Below are 16,606 nucleotides of genomic sequence, written 5' to 3'. Positions count from 1 at the left end.
GGAAAAAGAGAATCTTCTGGTGCTAGCTATGTTAGACTTGGTCCCAATGTGAAAGTCCCAAAAAATGTAGAAAAAAGAAAAATAGCAGCACACAGGTACTTTGGTGAAAAAATTTGGCCTCTGATGATGGGTGAATAAAGACCACATTTTTTCACCGAAGTACCTGTGTGCTGCTATTTTTCCTTTTTCTAGATAGATAGATAGATAGATATGAGATAGATAGATATGAGATAGATGGATAGATAGATAGATATGAGATAGATGGATAGATAGATAGATAGATAGATAGATATGAGATAATAGATAGATAGATATGAGATAGATAGATAGATATATAGATAGATATGAGATAGATATGAGATAGATGGATAGATAGATAGATATGAGATAGATAGATAGATATGAGCTCGAAAGATAGATAGATATAAAATAGATAGATATGAAATAGATAATTAAATATGAGATAGATAGATAGATAGTAGTAGTAGTAGAAGGAGGGAGAAGCAGCACAACCAAGCATTGATCAATGGTGAAGGGTTCAGGCAGGCCAAGGGACCAGGTCACGGATCCCCACAAACTTCAAAAGCAATAATCCAACAGCACTCCAAGAATTGTGAAAAACTGTGGTAGTTTATTCACCCATGTCTGTGCGACGTTTTGGCTACCCGCTTGTAGCCTTTCTCAAGCTTGAGAAAGGCTACAAGCGGGTAGCCGAAACGTCGCACAGACATGGGTGAATAAACTACCACAGTTTTTCACAATTCTTGGATTGCTGTTGGATTATTGCTAGATAGACAGATAGATAGATAGATATGAGATACATAGATGGATAGATAGATAGATATGAGATTGATAGATAGATATGAGATACATAGATGGATAGATATGAGATAGATAGATAGATAGATATGAGATAGATAGATATGAGATATATATGAGATAGATATGAGATAGATAGATATGAGATAGATAGACAGATAGATAGATATGAGATAGATAGATAGATAGATAGCTATGAGATAGATAGATATGAGATAGATAGATATGAGATAGATAGATATGAGATAGATATGATAGATAGATATGAGATAGATAGATATGAGATAGATAGATATGATAGATAGATATGATAGATAGATATGAGATAGATAGATAGATAGATAGATGGATAGATAGATATGAGATAGATAGATATGAGATAGATATGAGATAGATAGATATGAGATAGATAGATAGATATGAGATAGATAGATAGATATGAGATAGATAGATGAGATAGACTCGCTTGACTCTTCAGACATCAGGGCCCATTTTTGTTTAATCAACTGGTGCAAGAACGTTAAACAGATTTGTAAATTACTTCTATTAAAAAATCTTTATCTTTCCAGTACTTATTAGCAGCTATATATTACAGCGAAAGTTCCTTTCTTTTTGGATTTCTATTTTTTTTCCTGTCCACATTGCTCTCTACTGACACCATCAGGAACTGTCCAGAGCAGCATAAGTTTTGCTCCTGATACGAACAGAGAGATCCAAAAAATATTTAAAAAAAATGTAAAATGATGTTTTCAGCCGGAGTACCCCTTTAAGACAAGGTACACTGCATCTTCTCACTTGGTATGTGAATTCCTAAAGATTCGGTATGAAATACAACACATCACAGTGATGTCTGCGGATCTTTAACTGTTGCGGACCTACAACTCCCATCATTCCTGAAAGCCACAGGTTTGGAGGAACGGTAAGGACACCAGTCTTCTAGTTCTGTCAGGAGCTGTACTCAGGTGAACCCACATGGCAGGGAAAGATTTGAATACACTAGTAAATCTGCTAGTATAGAGCTGGCCTGTGATTGGCTGGGGGAGGACATGTGACTGATTTGTTATGCATTAAATGCAGCTTCTACACCACACTAACCACATACTCTGCAGTCACCCTGGACCTGAGGCTTTGCATCAGTCTCTGCAGAACATCGTGCTCTCAGTATGAGGTTCTGCATCAGCTGAGCACTCTGCAGAGCATTGCATAATGTACACTGCTATCCAACCATTACTTGTACATTCTCACTGAGCCCTCACTGTGCTCTGCCTTAACGAAATGAAGTTCTGCATCAGCTGTGAGATTGAGATGCTGCATCAGCTAAAGGCTGTTCAGAACCTAAGCTGCTCTTTTCTGCATTAGCTGTGGTCTGTGCATGCTAAGTCTTGTGATGAGGTTCTGCATCAGCTGAGGAATGTTCATAACACGGTGCTGAGCTCTGCACCTGATCTATGCTAACCCTTGTAGAAATGAGGTTCTGCATCAGCTGTGGTAAGCTCAGAACACTGTGTTGGGGTCTATACATAATCTATGCAACACCTTATAGGTAAGAGGTTCTGCATCAGCTGAGGAATGTTCATAACACGGTGCTGAGCTCTGTACCTAATCTATGCTAGCCTTTGTAGAAATGAGGTTCTGCATCAGCTGTGGTAAGCTCAGAACACTGTGTTGGGGTCTATACATAATCTATGCAACACCTTATAGGTAAGAGGTTCTGTATCAGCTGCAGTCTGTATGCTATGAGTTTTCGCATCAGTTTTAGAGCAGTGTTTCCCAACCAGGGTGCCTCCAGCTGTTGCAAAACTACATCTCCCAGCATGCCCGGACAGCCAAAGGCTGTCCGGGCATGCTGGGAGATGTAGTTTTGCAACAGCTGGAGGCACCCTGGTTGGGAAACACTGACTTAGAGGCATGAGGTTCTGCATCAGCTGTGGTTAATGTAAAAACCTATGCTATGCCCTGTAGGAGTGAGGTTCTGCAGCAACTGTGGTCCTTGCAGAAAATGACATAATACACATTGATATTTAAATAAACGCATCCCCTGTCATCCCCCACACCCAGGAGGTTCTGCATCAGCTGCGGTCCCATGTATCCCCCTCTTACTTGTAGTCAGCTGGAGCTGTCACCTCGGGAGATCACTACACTGGAGCCGCTGTCTCCGCACTGCACTCCCCGGGGACGGCGCTGCACTCCCCGCTCCCGCGGCGCTTCATCTCCCGGTCAGTGTTACTCAGGCAGAACAATCCTCCCATGTGCTGATCCAGAGCTGAGCCCGGGGATGGGGGGGGGGGGGTGCCCAGCCTGGTATCACCCTGCGGTCCGGTACCAATCCTCAGCACACTGTACGGAGGTGAGTGTGTGTCCTGAAGACACAGCCACTGCTGGAGGGGCCAGTTCACACACAGCCTATCCCCACACTGCAGGGGAGCAGCCTGCTGGATGTGTCACTGCTCTCCTACTGTACATGTCAGTCAGGGCCATGAATGGTAAGAGCCTCCTCCTCCTCCTCCTCCTCCTCCTCCTCCTCCTCCTCCTGCCTGCTCACTGCTTCTCTACAACCTCAACATACTGTATCATTCTCTTCTAGAGTTTATGGGAAACCATCAGTGGATAGGATAGAAAACACCGACAGGTAGATAAGACATAGATAGATAGATTGATTGATTGATAGATAGATAGATAGATAGATAGATAGATAGATAGATATGGGATAGATAGATAGATATGAGATAGATAGATAGATATGAGATAGATATGAGATATATAGATAGATAGATAGATAGATAGATGTGAGATAGATAGATATGAGAGAGATAGATAGATATGAGATAGATAGATATGAGATAGATAGATAGATAGATAGATAGATAGATAGATAGATAGATAGATAGATAGATTAATAGATAGATAGATAGATAGAGATAGATAGATATGGGATAGATAGATATGAGATAGATAGATAGATAGATGTGAGATAGATATGAGATAGATAGATAGATAGATGTGAGATAGATATGAGATAGATAGATAGATAGATAGATAGATATGAGATAGATAGATATGAGATAGATAGATATGAGATAGAAAGATAGATGTGAGATAGATAGATATGAGATAGATAGATAAATAGATATGAGATAGATAGATAGATATGAGATAGATAGATATGAGATCGATATGAGATAGATAGATATGAGATAGATAGATAGATAGATAGATATGAGATAGATAGATATGAGATAGATATGAGATAGATAGATATGAGATAGATATGAGATAGATAGATAGATAGATATGAGATAGATAGATATGAGATAGATATGAGATAGATAGATATGAGATAGATATGAGATATGAGAGAGAGAGAGAGAGATAGATAGATATGAGATAGATAATAGATTGATATGAGATAGATAGATAGATAGATAGATATGAGATAGATAGATATGAGATATGAGAGAGATAGATATGAGATAGATAGATAAATGTAACTGTGGGGCAGCACAACCGAAGTAAAGGAAGACAGATGATGGGTGCCAGCAGTCTATTGTCCCAGGTGACGGGTCAAAGGTAGATAATCAAAATGAAAAACTCCGCAGCAAACCAAAAATAAGTGCAAAAGGTGGTGGATTTATTAGCCTGACGGCATAACGACGTTTCGGCTGCCCGCTTGCAGCCTTTCTCAAGCTTAACGTCGCTATGCCGCCAGGCTAATAAATCCACCACCTTTTGCACTTGAATAGATAGATAGATATGAGAGAGATAGATATGAGAGAGAGAGATAGATAGATATGAAATAGATAGATAGATATGAAATAGATAGATAGATATGAGATAAATAGATAAAGAGATAGATTGATATGATATAGATAAATATGAAATAGATAGATAGATAGATATGAGATAGATAGATATGAGATAGATACATAGATAGATAGATAGATAGATATGACATAGAAAGATAGATAGATATGACATCGATACAGTTATGGCCATAAATGTTGGCACTCGTGAAATTTTTCAAGAAAATGAAGTATTTCTCACAGAAAATGATTGCAGTAACACATGTTTTGCTATTCACATGTTTATTCCCTTTGTGTGTATTGGAACTAAACCAAAAAAGGGAGGAAAAAAGAAAATTGGACTTAATGTCACCAAACTCCAAACATGGTCTGGACAAAATTATTGGCACCCTTTCAAAATTGTGGAAAAATAAGATTGTTTCAAGCATGTGATGCTCCTTTAAACTCACCTGGGGCAAGTAACAGCTGTGGACAATATAAAAATCACACCTGAAAGCAGATAAAAAGGAGAGAAGTTCACTTAGTCTTTGCATTGTGTGTCTGTGTGTGCCTTACTAAGCATGGACAACAGAAAGAGGAGAAAAGAGCTGTCTGAGGATTTGAGAACCAAAATTGTGGAAATATATCAACAATCTCAAGGTTCCAAGTCCATCTCCAGAGATCTAGATTTGCCTTTGTCCACAGTGCGCAACATTATCAAGAAATTTGCAACCCATGGCACTGTAGCTAATCTCCCTGGGCGTAGATGGAAGAGAAATATTGATGAAAGGTGTCCACGCAGGATAGTCTGGATGGTGGATAAGCAGCCCCAAACAAGTTCCAAAGATATTCAAGCTGTCCTGCAGGCTCAGGGAGCATCAGTGTCAGCGCGAACTATCCGTCGACATTTAAATGAAATGAAACACTATGGAGGAGACCCAGGAGGACCCCACTGCTGACACAGAGACATAAAAAAGCAAGACTACATTTTGCCAAAATGAACTTGAGTAAGCCAAAATCCTTCTGGGAAAATGTCTTGTGGACGGATGAGACCAAGATAGAGCTTTTTGGTAAATCACACCATTCTACTGTTTACCGAAAACGGAATGAGGCCTACAAAGAAAAGAACACAGTACCTACAGTGAAATATGGTGGAGGTTCAATAATGTTTTGGGGTTGTTTTGCTGCCTCTGGCACTGGGTGCCTTGAATGTGTACAAGGCATCATGAAATCTGAGGATTACCAACGGGTCGCACCGTACAGCCCAGTGTCAGAAAGCTGGGTTTGCGTCGAAGATCTTGGGTCTTCCAGCAGGACAATGATCCCAAACATACATCAAAAAGCCCCCAGAAATGGATGGCAACAAAGCGCTGGAGAGTTCTGAAGTGGCAGCAATGAGTCCAGATCTAAATCCCATTGATCACCTGTGGAGAGATCTTAGAATTGTTGTTGGGAAAAGGCGCCTTCCAATAAGAGAGACCTGGAGCAGTTTGCAAGGGAAGAGTGGTCCAACATTCCGGCTGAGAGGTGTAAGAAGCTTATTGATGGTTATAGGAAGCAACTGATTTCCAAAGGGTGTACAAACAAATATTAAGTTAAGGGTGCCAATAATTTTGTCCAGCCCATTTTTGGCGTTTGGTGACATTATGTCCAATTTGCATTTTTTCCTCCCTTTTTTGGTTTAGTTCCAATACACAAAAAGGGAATAAACATGTGTATAGCAAAACATGTGTTACTGCAATCCTTTTCTGTGAGAAATTTCCGGGGTGCCAACATGACTGTAGATAGATATGAGACAGATAGATGATAGATATGAGGTAGATAATAGAAATATATGAAATATAGATAGATTATACATAGATATATTTGAGATAGATGAGAGATATGATATAGATAGATATATTGATTGATAGATAGCTGGATAGATAAATAGATAATGGAAATATAAGACATAGATGGGTAAATAAATAGATAATAGTAACAATAGATAGAAAAATACATAGATAGATACAGTATGTGATAGATAAATTATAGATAGATATCCAAATAGAAAGGATCGCAGCACACAAGGTTCCATCAAAGTAAAGTATGCTTATTGCATCCTCAGCATAACAAAGTGCCACGTTTCTGCGGTCTCTCACCACCATACTTACATATGTTTGATAAAGGTGGTGAGAGACCGCAGAAACGTGGCCCTTTGTTCTGCTGAGGATGCAATAAGCATACTTTACTTTGATGGAACCTTGTGTGCTGCGATCCTTTCTATTTGGATTGAAGTCTTGGTATCCCTGACCAGGAGCCATATGATGGCGTGCACCAGATTTACATACGTGGGATTGGTTTTGCTGTTCTTTGGTCTGGATAGATAGATATGAGATAGATAGATAGAAAGATATGAAATAGATATGAGATAGATAGATAGATAGATAGATATGAGATAGATAGATATGAGATAGATAGATATGAGATAGATAGATAGATATGAGATAGATAGATAGATAGATAGATATGAGATAGATAGATAGATAGATAGATAGATATGAGATAGATATATAGATATGAGATAGATAGATATGAGATAGATATGAGATAGATAGATAAATAGATAGATAGATATGAGATATATAGATATGAGATAGATAGATAGATAGATAGATATGAGATAGATAGATATGAGATAGATAGATAGATAGATAGATATGAGATATATATGAGATAGATATGAGATAGATATATATGAGATAGATAGATAAATAGATAGATAGATAGATATGAGATAGATATGAGATAGATTAGATAGATAGATAGTAAGATAGATATATATGAAATAGATTAGATAGATAGATAGATATGAGATAGATTAGATAGATAGATAGATAGATGGTAGGCAGAAAGATAAATAGAAATAGTATAGATAATACACAAATATGAGACAGATGATAGATAGATATATAGATAGATAAGAGATAGATAGATATGAAATAGATTAGATAGATAGATAGATAGATAGTGAGATAGATAGATATGAGATAGATTAGATAGATAGATAGATAGATAGATATGAAATAGATTAGATAGATAGATAGATAGATAGATATGAAATAGATTAGATAGATAGAGAGATAGATAGATAGATTAGATATACAGAGAGATAGATAGATAGATAGTGAGATAGATAGATATGAGATAGATTAGATAGATAGATAGATAGATAGATAGATGATAGGCAGAAAGATAAATAGAAATAGTATAGATATTACACAAATATGAGACAGATGATAGATAGATAGATAGATAGATAGATAAGAGATAGATAGATATGAAATAGATTAGATAGATAGATAGTGAGATAGATAGATATGAGATAGATTAGATAGATAGATAGATATGAAATAGATTAGATAGATAGATAGTGAGATAGATTAGATAGATAGATATGAAATAGATTAGATAGATAGAGATAGATAGATAGATTAGATATATAGAGAGATAGATAGATAGATAGATAGTGAGATAGATAGATATGAGATAGATTAGATAGATAGATAGATAGATAGATAGATGATAGGCAGAAAGATAAATAGAAATAGTATAGATAATACACAAATATGAGACAGATGATAGATCATGCCCAACCAAGCATAAACACCCAAGAAAATGCACAGGTAGACAAAAGTACTACTACTACAGTACAATCATTTTTTATTAAATAAACAACCAATGTTTAAACAATAAAATAGTTTGAAGATGGTGGCCAGAAAGAAAGAATAGACTCGCCTATGCCACACATATAGGCAAGCAACGAGAAAACCAGCAACCTTACTGAAGCAAGAATAAAAAATAAAAAGAAAGTGCTAAAATAGTGTAACAGTATAAAAAATCTATAGCCAGATGTCACATGTATCTTCATCAGTGGTCTCCAAACTGTGCACCTGCAGCTGCTGCATAACTAAAACCTCCAGCATGCCCGGACAGCCAACGGCTGGAGGTTTACAGTGTGCAGACCTAGGTTCTACATGGCCGATCGGACGTGCAGTACAGCAGTATTGTGCTCGAGGCTTCTCGTGTCTATGTATATGAATTCATAAGTTCTTAATAATAAAGAAAATTATTCATTGAACGTAATGGGGCAGATTTATCAAAATCGTCTAACAAGACAAACAGTCGCCCCCGGCAACCAATCTCAGCAAGGCTTTCATAGTTCCAAAGCAGATTAGGATATGAAAGTTGAGATGTTCTATGGGCGACAAGGACGGTTTTACTGATGGAGAGTGTTGATAAATCAGTTTTTTCCTTTATGTATATATATATATATATATATATATATATATATACAGTGGGGCAAAAAAGTATTTAGTCAGCCACCAATTGTGCAAGTTCTCCCACTTAAAAAGATGAGAGAGGCCTGTAATTTCCATCATAGGTATATCTGTACTATGAGAGACATAATGAGAAAAAAATCCATAAAATCACTTTGTCTGATTTTTAAAGAATTTATTTTCAAATTATGGGGGGGAAATAAGTATTTGGTCACCTACAAACAAAGAGATTTCTGGATCTCACAGACCTGTAACTTCTTCTTTAAGGCTAGGTTCAGACTACGGAATCTCCAGGCAGAAAATTTCCGCCCGGAGATTCTGAGTGCGGCCAGCGCCGGCTGAATCCGTCGGTGCTAGGACCGCGCCGACACTGCAGTCTCCAATAGACTGCAATGTGTTCTGCACGGATTTCCGCCTGAAGAAAGAGCAACGCCATTCTTCAGGCGGAAATTTCCAAGCGGATTTTCCATTCACAAATTCCGAAGTGTGAATTTGTGAACGGAAACCTATTCACTACACTATGCATTTTAGCAAGCGGAATTTCCGCCATGGACATGCTTAAGAAGGATCCTTGCTAAATGGCTGTGTGGTGAGATTACCATAACGCTATGGCTAGCTTTTGGTGAACTGGTTGTTTCCTACAAGTACCCAAATTCCTTGTTTGTAAGTGTCCCTCCCAAACAGCAGCCACCCCACCCATTAAAAGACAATTGAGCTGCCTTTTAACCCCTTAAGGACCTAGGGCGTGTGGATACGCCCTGGCTTTCTGGCACTTAAGGACCAGGGACGTATCCACACGCCCGTGGGAATTTCTGTCCCTGCCACATGCCGGACGGGGACCGGACCGGGGTGCCTGCTGATATCGATCATCAGACCCCCCCATGTCGGCGATCGGCGCAAATCGCAAGTGAATTCACACTTGCGATTTGCGCCGATTCGGGTCTATGGTGACCCGATGACCCGGAATAGAAGGGGGATCGCGGGTGTCCAAGACACCCACGATCGCCCTGAAGCGATAGGAGTGAGGTGGCAGGGGTGCCACCCCTCCTATCCCTGCTATTGGTCATCAAGACGCGATGACCAATAGCAGATCGGGGGCGGGGGGCTTTACTTTTGGTTTCCCTGTGCTGCCCACCCACAATAGGCGGGGCAGAACGGGGAAATTACACAGGACCGGCGCCGAAGTCCACTTACACATCGGCGACGGCAGCGGGCGACGATCGACGGAAGAAGAGGACGGCGACGCAGCTCCGTGGATCCTACGGAAGCTGGTGAGTTGCTTAGCAACATCTGGAGGGCTACAGTCTGAGACCACTATAGAATGGTCTCTAAACTGTAGTCCTCCAGATGTTGCAAAACTACAACTCCCAGCATGCCCAGAGAGCTATTTAGGCATGCTGGGATTTGTAGTTTTGCAACAGCTGGAGAGCTACAGTTTGAGACCACTGCACAGTGATCTCCAAACTGTGAACCTCCAGATCTTGCAAAACTACAACTCCCAGAATGCCCACATAGCAGTTTGCTGTCTGAGCACACTGGGAATTGTAGTTTTGCAACATCTGGAGGTCCACAGTTTGGAGATCACTGTGCAGTGGTCTCTAAACTATAGCTCTCCAGATGTTGCAAAACTGCAAATCCCAGCATGCCGAAACAGCAAACAGCTATCTCGGCATCCTGGGAGTTGTAGTTGTGTACCTCCAGCTGTTGCATAACTACATCTCCCAGCATGCCCTTCGGCGATCAATACATGCTGGGAGTTGTAGTTTTGCAAAAGCTGGAGGCACACTGGTTGGAAAATACTGAGTTAGGTAACTGAAGGTTTTCCAACCAGTGTGCCTCCAGCTGTTGCAAAAGTACAACTCCAAGCATGCACGGTCTGTCAGTACATGCTGGGAGTTGTAGTTTTGAAACAGCTGGAGGTTTGTCCCCCCATGTGAATGTACAGGGTACATTCACACAGTCAGGTTTATAGTTAGTTTTCTGCTTCAAGTTTGGGCTGCGGCAAATTTGTCGCCGCAGCCCAAACTCCTAGCGGTAAACTCACTGTAAACGCCCGCCAGTGTGAACTTACCCTAAAAACACTACACTACACTACACTAACACAAAATAAAGAGTAAAACACTACATATACACCCCCTTACACTGTCCCCCCACCCCCCAATAAAAATGAAAAACTTATCGTACGGCAGTGTTTCCACAGCACTTCTGGACAGCCAGTGACTGTCCAGGTATGCTGGGAGTTTAGCAACAGCTAAACAGTTTAGGGTCACATATGGGATATTTCCGTACTCTGGAGAAATTGCACTACAAATTTGGGGGGCTTTTTTTTTTCATTTTACCCCTTATGAAAAGGAAAAGTTGGGGTCTACACCAGCCTGATAGTGTAATTTTTTTTTTTAAACTAACATACTGGTGTTGCTCCATACTTTTTATTTTCACAAGCAGTAAAAGCAAAAAAAGACCCCCAAAATTTGTAACGCAATTTCTCCTGAGTACGGAAATACCCAAAATGTGGGCGTGAAATGTTCTGCTGACGCACAACAAGGCTCAGGAGTGAGAGCGCACTACGTACATTTGAGGCCTAAATTGGTGATTTGCACAGGGGTGGCGGATTTTACAGCGGTTCTGCCATAAACACAAAAAAATAAATACCCACATGTGACCCCATTTTGGAAACTACACCCCTCACGGAATGTAACAAGGGGTATAGTGCACCTTAACACCCCACAGGTGTTTGACAAAATAGTTGGATGGGAAAATGAGAAAAAAACATTTTTTCGCTAAAATGCTGGTGTAACCCTAAATTTTTCATTTTCACAAGGGAAAATAGGAAAAAAGCCCCCCAAAATTTGTAACCTCATTTCTTATGAGTAAGAACATACCCCATATGTGGATGTAAAGTGCTCTGCGGGTGCTCTACAATGCTCAGAAGAGAAGGAGCGCCATTGGGATTTTGAAGAGAAAATTTGTCCGGAATTGAAGGCTACGTGTGTTTACAAAGCCCCCATAGATCCAGAACAATGGACCCCCCCCACATGTGACCCCTTCTGGAAAATACACCCCTCACATAATGTAATAAGGGGTACAGTGAGCATTTACGCCCCACAGGTGTCTGACAGATTTTTCGAACAGTGATCCGTGAAAATTAAAAATAAAATTTTTCATTTACACAGCCCACTGTTCCAAAGACCTGTCAAACGCCAGTGGGGTGTAAATGCTCAGTGCACCACTTATTAAATTCTGTGAGGGGTGTAGTTTCCAAAATGGGGTCACATGTGGGGGGGGTCGACTGTTCTGGCACCACGGGGGGCTTTGTAAACGCACATGGCCCCGACTTCCATTCCAAACAAATTCTCTTTCAAAAAGCTCAATGGCGCTCCTCCTCTTCTGAGCCCTGTAGTGCGCCAGCACAGCCCTTTATGTCCACACATTAGGTATTTCCATACTCAGAAGAAATGGGGTTACAAATTTTGGTGGTCATTTTCTCCTATTACCCCTTGTAAAAATTTAAAATTTGGGGAAAACACAGCATTTTTGTGAAAAAAAATTTTTTTTCATTTACACATCACACTTTCACAAAAAGTCGTGAAATACCTGTGAGGTGTTAAGGCTCACTGTACCCCTTGTTACGTTCCTTGAGGGGTGTAGTTTCCAAAATAGTATGCCACATGTTTTGTTTTTTTTGCTGTTCTGGCACCCTAGGTGCTTCCTAAATGCGACATGCCCCCCAAACACCATTTCAGCAAAATTTGCTTTCCAAAAGCTAAATGTGACTCCTTCTCTTCTGAGCATTGTAGTTCGCTCGCAGAGCATTTTACATCCTAACATGGGGTATTTATATACTCAGAAGAGTTGGGATTACAATTTCTGCACTTTAGTGAAAATTTTTTTTTTTCATTTACACATCCGCCTTTAACGAAAAGTCGTCAAACACCTGTGGGGTGTTAAGGCTCACTGGACCCCTTGTTACGTGCCTTGAGGGGTGTAGTTTCCAAAATGGTATGCCATGTGGGGGTTTTCTGCTGTTCTGGCACAATAGGGGCTTCCTAAATGTGACATGCCCCCCAAAAACCATTTCAGCAAAATTCACTCTCCAAAATCCCATTGTCGCTCCTTCCCTTCTGAGTCCTCTAGTGCACCCGCCGAACACTTGACATACACATATGAGGTATTTCCTTACTCAAGAGAAATTTGGTTACACATTTTAGGAAGATTTCTCTCCTTTTACCCCTTGTAAAAATTCAAAAACCGGGTCTACAAGAACATGCGAGTGTAAAAAATGAAGATTTTGAATTTTCTCCTTCACTTTGCTGCTATTCCTGTGAAACACCTAAAGGGTTAACAAACTTACTGAATGTCATTTTGAATACTTTGGGGGGGTGCAGTTTTTATAATGGGGTCATTTATGGGGTATTTCTAATATGAAGGCCCTTCAAATCCACTTCAAAACTGAAGTGGTCCCTGAAAAATTACTATTTTGAAAATTTTGTGAAAAATTGGAAAATTGCTGCTATACTTTGAAGCCCTCTGGTGTCTTCCAAAAGTAAAAACATGTCAACTTTATGATGCAAACATAAAGTAGACATATTGTATATGTGAATCAATATAACATTTATTTGGAATATCCATTTTCCTTATAAGCAGAGAGCTTCAAAGTAAAAAAAAAAATGCAAAATTTTCTATTTTTTTCATCAAATTTTGGAATTTTTCACCAAGAAATGATGCAAGTATCGACAAAATTTTACCACTAACATAACGCAGAATATGTCACGAAAAAACAATCTCGGAATCAGAATGAAAGGTAAAAGCATCCCAGAGTTATTAATGCTTGAAGTGACAGTGGTCAGATGTTCAAAAAATGGCCGGACCTTAAGGTATATTTGGGCTGGGGTTAAGCAAAATACTAGTGTTTTCTAACCAGGGTGCCTCCAGCTGTTGCAAAAATACAATCAGTTGCAGAATGATCTCCTTCCCACCCAGCGGTCGCGCCACCCATTAAAGCAAGACAGGCTCCCTCTGGTGATGTAATGTCTCGTGCTGCATTGCAAGCTGGGAAAATCTGAGACGACACTCATTTTGTATGCTGTTAAAAATAAACCTTGGGGCAAAAATCACAGAAGAATTGCTAGACCACCATGAAACACAGGTACAGACACTATGTTATGAACTACATTAACTTCACAGCCCCTGTAGCATAGTCAAATAAAAAAAAAATCCTTATCCTGCCTTAAACAGAGTGATAATAAATATAAATATGAGATCCATAGATAGATATCCGAATACCAAACAAATTGCTCCAACAGTACTCCAAATAGACTAAAGCAAAAACGGTGTTTATTGACCCATGGTCAGCAGTGGATGCATCCACTGCTGACCATGGGTCAATAAACACTGTTTTTGCTTTAATCTACTTGGAGTGCTGTTGGAGCAATTTGTTTGGTGTTCGGATGTCTATACCTGATCTGCGACTGGGATTAGGTTACTATCCATGAGCACCCACCGCCTCTACTTACTGAAAAGGTTGTGCTGCTGCCACCATTGGTTCTAGATAGATAGATAGATAGATAGATAGATAGATAGATAATGGAAATATATTAGATATTTTTAAAGCATAGTCAAATAAAAAAAAATCATGGAGTACCCCTTTAAACAGAGGGATAATAGATAAGGGATAAGTATAGATATTAGATAGATAGATAGATAGATAGATATGATATAGATAGATAGATATGAGATAGATAGATAGATAGATATGAAATTGATATATATAGATATGAGATAGATAGATAGATAGATAAATAGATATGAGATAGATAGATAGATATGAGATTGATAGATATGAGATAGATAGATATGAGATAGATAGATATGAGATTGATAGATAGATATGAGATTGATAGATAGATAGATATGAGATAGCTAGATAGATAGATATGAGATAGACAGATATGAGATTGATATAGATAAATAGATAGATAGATAGATATGAGATAGATATAGATAGATAGATAGATATGAGATAGATAGATATAAGATAGATAGATATGAGATAGATAGATATGAGATAGATAGATAGATATGAGATAGATAGATAGATATGAGATTGATAGATATGAGATAGATAGATATGAGATAGATAGATATGAGATAGCTAGATATGAGATAGATAGATATGAGATAGATAGATATGAGATAGATAGATAGATAGATATGAGATAGATAGATATGAGATAGATAGATATGAGATTGATAGATAGATATGAGATAAATAGATATGAGATTGATAGATATGAGATAGATAGATATGAGATAGATAGATATGAGATAGCTAGATATGAGATAGATAGATATGAGATAGATAGATATGAGATAGATAGATAGATATGAGATAGATAGATATGAGATAGATAGATATGAGATTGATAGATAGATATGAGATAGCTAGATAGATAGATAGTAAACAAATGGTGGAAGCAGCACAAACTTTTTCAATAAGTAAAGGTGGTTGGTGCCCGTGGATAATAACCTGGTCCCAGTCGCAGATCAGGTATAGACATCCAAATCCCAAATAAATTGCTCCAACGGCACTCCAAGTAGTTTTAAAGCAATAGAGGTGTTTATTGACCCATGGTCAGCAGTGGATGCGACGTTTCAGCTGCATCTCATTGCTTGAAAAAGGCGGCAAGATGCAGCTGAAACGTCGCATCCACTGCTGACCATGGGTCAATAAACACTGCTATTGCTTTAAAACTACTTGGAGTGCCGTTGGAGCAATTTATTTGGGATTTAGAAAGATAGATAGATATGAGATAGATAGATAGATATGAGATAGATAGATAGATAGATATGAGATAGATAGATAGATATGAGATAGATAGATAGATAGATAGATAGATATGAGATAGATAGATATGAGATAGATAGATAGATAGATATGAGATAGATAGATAGATATGAGATAGATAGATAGATAGATAGATAGATAGGAGATAGATAGATATGAGAAAGATAGATATGAGATAGATAGATAGATATGAGATAGATAGATAGATAGATAGATAGGAGATAGATATGAGATAGATAGATAGATATAAGATAGATAGATATGAGATAGAAATATAGATAGATATGAGATAGAAAGATATGTAGAGTGATATGATAGTTAGATAGATAGATAGATAGATAGATAGATAATGGAAATATATTAGATAAATATTAGATTCATAAATAATACATTTAAAAATAAATAAATATAAACCAGCTAGCTTAGTGTTTTCCAACCAGGGTGCCTCCGGCTATTGCAAAACTACAACACTCAGCATGCCCGGACAGCCAAGGGCTGTCCGGGCATGCTGGGAGTTGTAGTTTTGCAACAGCTGGAGATGTAGTTTTGCAGAAGCTGGGAAACACTGCCCTATAAAAAACAGGGAGTGATGGGTGCTTCGATACATTTCTAAAAACAAAATGAAGCCATATTTATTGTTATCACACTAAATGGAAACAAAGTTTCATATATATATATATATATATATATATATATATATATATATATATGTAACATACTGTATTTATTTTGCAACTGTATCACAGTCTGCTATTGCTTGTAGGATGTGTGGATGGGTCCTCTCCAGCTAGTGACCTCTAGAGGCAGACTGTTGTCATTACAAGGATGGGTTTTGCAGTCCCATA

The 16,606-nt window shown here is 38.6% G+C and overlaps 1 protein-coding gene across 2 annotated transcripts in view; it reads right to left on the bottom strand.

The window, feature by feature from the left end:
* PTPRE (protein tyrosine phosphatase receptor type E) overlaps positions 1 to 3,281 on the bottom strand; it is a 245,356-nt gene extending 242,075 nt beyond the window's left edge. For both annotated transcript variants that reach the window (XM_056528880.1, XM_056528879.1), the window contains exon 1: positions 2,920 to 3,281. The gene's annotated coding sequence lies outside the window, so the exon portion shown is untranslated. The remainder of the gene's footprint in view (positions 1 to 2,919) is intronic.
* Between the last annotated feature and the right edge of the window lie 13,325 nt (positions 3,282 to 16,606).

This window comes from Hyla sarda, chromosome 7 (genome assembly GCF_029499605.1).
Source record: "Hyla sarda isolate aHylSar1 chromosome 7, aHylSar1.hap1, whole genome shotgun sequence".
NCBI lineage: Eukaryota > Metazoa > Chordata > Amphibia > Anura > Hylidae > Hyla > Hyla sarda.
This window is presented reverse-complemented; position numbering and strand designations above follow the sequence as displayed.